Below are 9,401 nucleotides of genomic sequence, written 5' to 3'. Positions count from 1 at the left end.
AAACAAATCAAGTGGGGTATGAGTTCTCACCAAAGTGCTCAAATGGCTGGCAAATACTCTAGATAAAGCAAGAGAGCACAGCAATCTGTTCTCCCTGCTTTTTAACAAAATTGAGATTTTTTTTGACCACCTCGAACCCATGGCCCCTGCAGTGGAAATGGGGAGCCCTAACCATTGGACAGCCAGGGAATTCCCAAAATTGATATAATTAACATACAATATTTATTAGTTTCAGCTGTACAACATAATGATTCGGTATTTGTTTATATTGCAAAATGATCACCACAATGTCTACTTCATATTGTCCTCATAGTTACAAAAGTTTTTTATGTTGAGAACTTTTATGATTTACTCTCTTAGCAAGTTTCAAACTGGCAATAGAGTATTATTAACTATAGTGACCATACTCCCTTCCAGCTAATAGCGGGAGGGTAGCTTCTGTAATACACATGGGCAGTGACAGAACTCCATTGACGGCCCCAGGCAGGTCTGAAAGTGCAACAGTGTTCACCAAAGTTTCCCGCAAACTTGGCCCTTACTGTGAATCTCCCTAGTGAGGACGTCTGGATGTACGAGATGCAGTTTCTGGGGGATATCTCCCTCACAGGGGCTAATCTCCAGAGCTTACATCTGTTATTATGTTTAAAAGCCAAGAGCACAGTGGCTGCACGTGTAACGTCTTTCTCCAGTGTGAGCTTCCTGGTGTTGAATGGAGATGGACTAGTGGCTGAAGACTGTCCAACATCTGCTGTACTCCTAATACCCTGCTGGGTGTGGAGTTGTTCTGTAAGATCAAAAGGTTCTTGTTGGTGGAACACACAGAACAATGACACTGGGATACATGAAAGACAGAACTGTTTGTTACTTACAGCTCAGAATGAGAGAAAGACGTTAGGGCAACACAGAGGGCTGTGTCCAGGGACAGGATGACAGCAAGCTGGAGCTGTGGTGGGCAGTTTATGTGTGACAAGAGTGATGGGATTAGCTAGGTTTCATGAGCTGTCTGCGGACTGGCTATTTTGAATAATTGTAAGGGTTCCAGAACATAGGGGCTATCACTGTCTGACACCTTGGTGTCTGGTAGTCCAGAGTATGAGAGCCTGATAAGAAAAGTGGTTGGGGGTGTGGGCTTCATCAGCTGTTCTAGAAGGGGAACAGACAGTCCACTTGATAGGGCTTCAAAACTGAGTCAAACCACTATTTAAAAACTTTAAACATATATATCAAAATGTTGTGGTATTGACATAGACACACATAGAGGAGAAAGGAATAAAATAAAGAGCACAGAAACAAACCTTCACACACATGCTCAGATGTTTTAAAAGGGTGCAGAGACCATTCAAAGGGAAATGAGTTTTTTCAGCAGATGGTGTTGAAAAAACTAGATATCCACACGCAAAAGAATTAATTTGCACCTTTACCTAACATGATATATAAAAATGAACTCAAAATGAATGAAAGACCCAAATATTAGGACTTAAAAGTGTAATACTCTTAGAAGAAAACAGGAAAAAAGCTTCACGACACTGACAATAATTTCTTGGACGTGATACCAAAGACACAGGCAACAATAACAGAAATAAATTGGACTACACTGAAATTTAAAATTTCTGTGCAATAAAGGACTAAATGGAGAGAGTGAAAAGACAACCTCAGAGTGGAAGAAAATATTTGCAAACTATTTATCTGTTAAGGAGTTACTACACAGAATATATAAAGAACGCCAACATCTAAATAACAACAACAATAAATAATAACCTCATTAAAAAATGGGGAAAGGATTGGAAGAGACATTTTCCCAAAGACCAAATACAAACAGCCAGCCAGCAGATGAAAAAAATGTTCAAAATCATTAAATGTAAATCAAAACCACAGTGAAATAATCACCTTGTGTCCCTTAGGATAGTGTTACAAAAAATAAAACAACGAGAAGAAAATAAAGAGTGTTGCTGAGGGCGCAGAGAAATTGGAACCTTCAAGCTGCACTGGTGTAAAATGGTACAGCTACTATGGAAAACAGCCCCTCAGTTCCTCAAAAAATTTAAATATTGAATTACCACATGATGCAACAATTCTCATCTGGGAATATACCTAAAAAGGACTGAAAGCAAGGCCTCAAAGAAATACTTGTGCAATCATGCTTATAACAGCATTAGTACAATAGGCAAATAGGGAAAGCAATCCAAGAGCCAACTGATGATGGGATACAGAAAAAGTAACATATACATAAAATGGAGTATTATTCACTCAAAAAGGAAGGAAATTCTGACACATGCTAGGAAGTGGTTGAACCTTGAGGACATTGTCTTCAGTGAAGTAGGCCAGCCATAAAAGGAGAAAAACTTTATGACTCTTATATAAGCTCCCCTGAGTGGACAAATTTATAGACTTAAATTAGAATAATTGTTGTCAGGGGATAAGAAAGGGAGGATGAGGAGTTGTTGTCTAATGTGTTTAGTTCCAGTTTTACAAGATGAAAAGATTTCTGAATATTTGCTTGCACAAAAGGTGAGTGTATTATTACTGACGAACTTACTCTTAAATATGGTTAAGATTGTAAATTCTATGTTACATGTATTTTACCACACTATAAAAAATTTTTAAACACCTGCATAGCAGTACTTCCCAGTGCTAAATCAGATCAGACTTTTCTTTGAAGTCTTTCCCTGTTTGCAGTACTTTTTAGCGTGAACTTCTTGGTGCTGAATGAGGTGGGAGTTTTGGCTGAAGAGTCTACCACATACACTGCACTCATAAGACCTTTCTCCTGTGTGACTTCTCTAATGCCTAATGTGATTTGAATTGTGCCTAAAGAGTTTCCCACATACACTACACTCATAAGGCCTTTCTCCAGTGTGAGCTTTCTGATGCTTCTCAAGCATGAAGTGGTACCTAAAGAATTTTCTACATTTGGTGCATTCAAAACGCCTTCCCCTAGTGTGAACTCTCTGATGAATAATGATCATGGAGCTGTCTACAAAAAATTTCCCACACACATTGCACTCATATGGCCTTTCTCCAATGTGAACTCTCTGATGTCTTTTGAGTGTGAGGCTGTACCTAAAGACTTTCCTGCATTCACTGCATTTATATGGCTTTTCTCCCGTGTGAACTCTCTGATGAACAATGAGTGTGAAGTTGTCTTTGATGCACTTCCCACACTGGCTGCACTCATAAGGTGTTGGCCTAGTGTGAACTGTCTGCTGTTCAATGAGGCAACAGCTTTGTGTAAAGAATCTTCCACATCAAAGGTGCTCATATAGCTTCATTTCAGTATGTATTGTCTGGTGCTGAACCAGGTGGAACCTTCTGATGAAGGTCTTTCCACTTTCACTGCAATGGTTTTTCTGGTGCTTAACAAGTATGTGTTTGTGGCTAAAGGTTTTCCCACATTCACTGCACTTGTAATCATTCTGTCCACTGTCAAATGTCGCCCTGCCTTCCATGTCGCTGTGTGGCTTCCCTCCTGTGTGAAGGGCTTGGTGCTGGAGAAGGCCTGAACTGGCTGGAAAGTCTTTCACTCCCACCCTGCACGTCAAGGTCCTCTCTGCCACGTGAATGCTGCAGTTCTTCACAAATGAATTCCTCCCCTCATCCCATTGGGGGAGTTTCTTTCGACTCAGCTCCTTTTTTTTTTTTTTTTTTGTGGTACTTGGGCCTCTCACCGTTGTGGCCTCTCCCGTTGCGGAGCATAGGCTCCGGATGCGCAGGCTAAGCAGCCATGGCTCACGGGCCCAGCCGCTCCACGGCATCTGGGATCTTCCCGGACCAGGGCACGAACCCGTGTCCCCTGCATCGGCAGGCGGACTCTCAACCACTGCGCCACCAGGGAAGCCCTCGACTCAGCTCCTTTTAGTGCTGGGAAAGACTTGACACACACGTGTACACCTCTTGCTCGGGGTGTGTCCCATGGTGCTCAGCCAGGTGCAAAATGTGTTTCAAGAGTAGGCCACATATCTCACAAGAATGAGACTTCTGGATGGATGGATCTAGCTTTGGAGTCTTGACCTGTGACTCTCTAACAACATCATCTTGCTCTGAAAGGGCCTCCTCATCCTGGGCACTGTGCCGACAACCTGGAATAAGAGAGATGCTGATAAACGCATAAAAAATTTAGAACACATCCTCTCACCATACACAAAAATAAACTCAATTGGCTTAAAGACTTAAACATAAGACATGACTCTATAAAACTCCTAGAAGAGAACATAGGTAAAACATTCTCTGAGATAAATCATATCAATGTTTTCTTAGGTCAGTCTCCCAAGGCAATAGAAATAAAAACAAAAATAAACAAATGGGACCTAATCAAACATACAAGCTTTTGTACAGCGAAGAAAGCCATAAAGAAAACGAAAAGGCAACTTACAGAATGGGAGTAAATACTTCCCAACTATGTGACCGACAAGGGCTTAATTTCCAAAATACACAAACAGCCATACAACTCAACAATAAAAAAAACCAAACAACCCAATCCAAAAATGGGCAGAAAACCTAAATAGGCATTTCTCCAAAGAAGAAATACAGATGGCAAATAGGCACATTAAAAGATGCTCAACATCGTTAATTAGTAGAGAAATGCAAATCAAAACTCAATGAGGTACCACCTCACACCAGTCAGAAAGGCCATCATTAAAAATCTACAAATAACAAATGCGGAGAGGGTATGGAGAAAAGGGAACTCTTTTACACTGTTGGTGAGAATGTGAGTTGGTGCAGCCACTGTGGAAAACAGTATAGAGGCTCCTCAGAAAACTAAAAATAGAATTACCATAGGATCCAGCAATCCCACTCCTGGGCATATATCCCAGCAAAACTATAATTTAAAAAGATGCATGCACCCCTATGTTCACAGCAGCACTATTTACAATAGCCAAGACATGGAAACAACCTAAATGTCCATCAACAGAGGAATGCATAAAGAAGAAGTGGTATATTTATACAATGGAATACTACTCAGCCATAAAAAAGAACAAAATAATGCCATTTCCAGCAACATGGATGGAACCAGTGATGATTATACTAAGTGAAGTAAGTCAGAAAGAGGAATACAAATACCATATTATGTCACTTATATGTGGAATCTAAAATATGACACAAATGAACATATCTATAAGACAGTAACAGACTCATTCATAGACAACAGACTGGTGGTTGTCAATGGGAAGGGAGATGAGGAAGGGTTAGATTGGGAGGTTGGGGTTAGCAGACATAAGTTTTTATATATAAAATGTATAAACAACAAGGTCCTACTACATAGCACAGAGAAATATATTCAATATCCTATGATAAACTATAATGGAAAAGAGTGTAAAGAAAAAAATGTACATATATGTATAGCTGAACCACTTTGCTGTACAGCAGTAATTAACACAACATTGTAAATCAACTGTACTTCAACAATAACAGCGAAACTTTGTAGATAAATAAGACAAAATAAAATAAAACAAAATTACAAGGATATCAAAGGAGGTTCTTTAAAGAAACAGCCCTGTGGTCCCCACAAGTAGTGACCAGGTCAATGCCTGAACTTCCTGGCATAGGCAGGCTCCAAAGACTGTCAGCAAAAGGCAGGGGAAGGCCTGGGACACCGAGGTTCCATGCCTCTAGACAGAGTCACCCAACCAGGGACATGCAAGGCTGGTGGGATCTTTCAGACAAACTTCAAGAGTTCTGACTCCTGAGCCCTGTCTTACAAGACCCGAGAGCAGCAGGGATGGGACTTCTGGGAGAGAAGGACTACATTGCACAGAGTCCACCCCTGGCACCAACAACACACATGCCAGGAAACCACGAAAGAAAGCAGTACCCATGGTCTCACTGTGGGAAGGTCAGAGGTGCCCCTGGGAAAATGGGGAAGAATAGAGCCCAGCCCAGGATGCTGGGGTGAGTGAGAGGGCCTTACCTATGGAAGACGAAGGTGCAATGTTCTGTAGTATCACATGACGGTACAGGAGCCTCTGAGCCTCATCAAGGAGTCCCCACTCCTCCTGGGAGAAATATATGACCACGTCCTCAAAGACCACAAGGCCCTGTAAAAAATGGGTTAGTTCACACCATGAGCAGCTTTGTGTGCTGTATTTCCTTCCATTCTGTATTTGTCTAGTCTCCATCCATCAATCCTAGGGCCAAACTAAAAGCCAAATGTGTTTATGTCTCTCCCTATCATTCAGAGCCCATGGTCTGAACCACCTCCTTATCTAACTCTCATACACCAAGTCAATATATCCCCTGCCCTAACTCAACCCAGGGCCAGATACCAGACAGCTAGGGACAGCTCTGAAGCTGTAAAATCCACCTGAATTATTCAGACTGGTCGATCATAAGCTATTCCCCTTATTCTCTACATCCTAACATGGATGAACTGAAGATCCTGAAGAGGTAAGTGTATGAACCATTGTACCCACCAGATTTGAATTTATGGACGTAAATGAGTAAATGAGCACACGGAGAGGTCAGTATTGTTGAAAAAGATTTCTATGATTTCTATTTCTCAAGTGTACAGTGAACACTATGCCAAACAGGGCCATGTGAGGAAGCACCAGATTTGAGCAGGAGGCAGAAGCAGGCGCAAGGGGAGACCTAGACCAGAGCCTTTATTGGGTTTTTCCCAGTAAAAATGTGGAGAATAAGGGGAATAGCTTAGGACTGACTAGTCTGAATGTGATACATAAAATTTTTCATCATAAGGAAATACTTAAAGGTATATTAACATGCAGACCAATTATTAAGTGTTTGGATAAATTTAACTAATTCAACATGTTCATTAACTGCCTACCTACACACATAATTTGAGGGATGTCGGTTCATTTAGTGTTTAGATCAGTAACTGTTTCATGTATTCTTTTTTTTTTCTTTTTGTGGTACGCGGACCTCTCACTGTTGTGGCCTCTCCCGCTGCGGAGCACAGGCTCCGGACGCGCAGGCACAGTGGCCATGGCCCACGGGCCCAGCCGCTCCGCGGCATGTGGGATCCTCCTGGACTGGGGCACGAACCTGCATCCGCCACATCGGCAGGCCGACTCTCAACCACTGCATCACCAGGGAAGCCTTGTTGGATATTTTTAATATCAAAAAGTATTGACTGCTAATGTAAGCATTTACTTCATACTCGTTTCATGTGATAGCTGATATAGTTGTGTTTAAATACATCTTCTGTGGGTGTGCTTTTCTTTGCCTCAGTTGATCTATACACTTCTTTTTTTAAAGTTTCTATTGAATATTTCTTTACATTTCAATTTTTCCCTCTTCAGATTTGCAGTGTATATATTCTGATTCTGTTTATTAGTGTTTAAGCTGAAAAGTGACAATGTATTTAACATGTAGTGTAGCATTATTAACATCTTTGATCTTTTTCTGGAAAATATAAGAGATTTAAACATTAATTTGCTCATCTCAGCTTATGTGCTATTGAGGATATGCAAGGTAATTCCATCATTCTGTCTCCAAAAATGAAATATTAATGTTTTATACAGATAATGAGTGGTTGTATTCATACACAAATGCACCCCCTCCCAGATTCTCATTCCTTTTATCATCGCAGACCACTCACCTGGGATCACTTTCTTCCAACCTTAAACATAGTTTTTAAAGTATTCGTGTTGGTTATTTTTTTCATTAAATTTCTCACCTTTGGTCTCAAATAGTCATATTTTACTTACTTTCTTCAAAGATACATTTGTTGCATACAGAAACCTGATGACGGTTATTTCTTCCAACGGTTTCATTATGTCCTTCCACTGTGTCCCTGACACATAACTTTATATTGAATGTGAGTGGAGGTACATGTATGTTGCAGAAGACATCACGTAGAGATACTAACTTTGCAATGCAGTCAGTGAATGCATAGAGTTTTGGATATCACTTCAGTGAGGATATAAAAGTGTAGAATGTAAAAACAACAAACACACACACACAAAATAAAAATAAATAAATAAAAAGAGTGTAGAATGTAGAGAATGAATAATAAAGTGGGCATCTGGTGATCAAATCAATGGATTGTGCTAGAAAGTCACTAGGTGTTCACCAAAACTGTTTTCTCCTTCTGGACACTGAAGAGGACAGGCATGTCCCAGCTTCCCTTACTTAATTTGGGACCATGCAAGTGAATTTTGGCCAATTGAAATGGGCAGGAGTGATCGTGTAAAATATTTCTTTGATTTATCTTCTCATTTATGCTCCTTCTTGGGGTTGCCTCTTTGGGTCTCACTGGTTCCAGTTTTCACACCTCCCCAGGAGTTACTGATTGCTCCTTTGGGAGCTGCAGGTCCAGGTGATGGGAAGATAATATCTTCATGAGAAGGAGGACCATACCTGGTGACCCTGAGGCACTAGATATCAGGTTGGGCCATCTCATGATCATGCATTTATGCCTGGATTTCCCTGCTCTCAGAGTTCAATGGGAAGGCAGGAGGAGTTTGAGCCTTTGTTCTTGTGAATTAGACATGAAATATGACATCATCTTATGAAATAAACCATAATATGAAACTATACTAATTCCACTGTCCACTTAAGCCTAAGGACAATTAGTTTTGATAGTTCTAAGTTTTGAATAATATGTCCTGTAAAAATTTATCACTTTGACAATAGAGTTACCTGTAGTTTATGAAAACTTCCTGCAGCTAAAGTTAAAAAAAAAAGTTAAACTAAAGGTATACAGGTGTGCTTTATGCAAAAATTTTAACCATTGCCTATAATGCTACTTGCTGACTCAGGGAATGATTGTATTTTATATTTTAAAAAACATAATCAGTGATTCTGCGAAGAGGAGCCTCTGATATCCTCCTATAGCTGTATGTGTGAGAATCTTGTGGAGATGATGAATAACAATAATAGCTTGTGTGTATTTAGCACCAGGCCTTGTGGTAAGCACTTTTCATTTCACTTCCCATGAGGTAGGCTGTAGTATATTCCCATTTTAGTTGAACTTTGGGGGAAGGCGGTGCTCATGACTTTTAATGAGAGCTCCCACCCGCGGGGGTTTCTGTGTCAGAAGGTGTAGGTTGGATCCGAGAACTTGCATTATTAGTAAGTTCACAGTGATGCTGACCCAATTTGGGTATGAACGAATTAGAGGTACATTTCATGTTTTTAAACGAAGACTGCACGAGAGAGGGATATTCATTGTTCAATTTAAATCTCAGTCCCCAAAACTCAAGAGAGGTGAAGCAGTTCTCCCAGGATGAAAGAATGCTCCACCTGCTGGAGACGGCGGAGGACGCGGCGTTGTCACAGGTGACCACGGAAATCTGGACGCGTCGCCTTTAAGAGGGGTTCTGGCCCTCCGCGACCAAATTCCTCCCCGATCTTTCTCCCTCCACCAGACTCCGCACCGCTGTCGTGGAGAGCCGGAAAGTTGGTATGAGGACACAAACTCCTTTACCCAGAAGTCTGTGCCCGGC

Source organism: Stenella coeruleoalba, assembly GCF_951394435.1.
Source record: "Stenella coeruleoalba genome assembly, chromosome: 20".
NCBI lineage: Eukaryota > Metazoa > Chordata > Mammalia > Artiodactyla > Delphinidae > Stenella > Stenella coeruleoalba.
Note: the sequence above shows the minus strand (reverse complement) of the source record.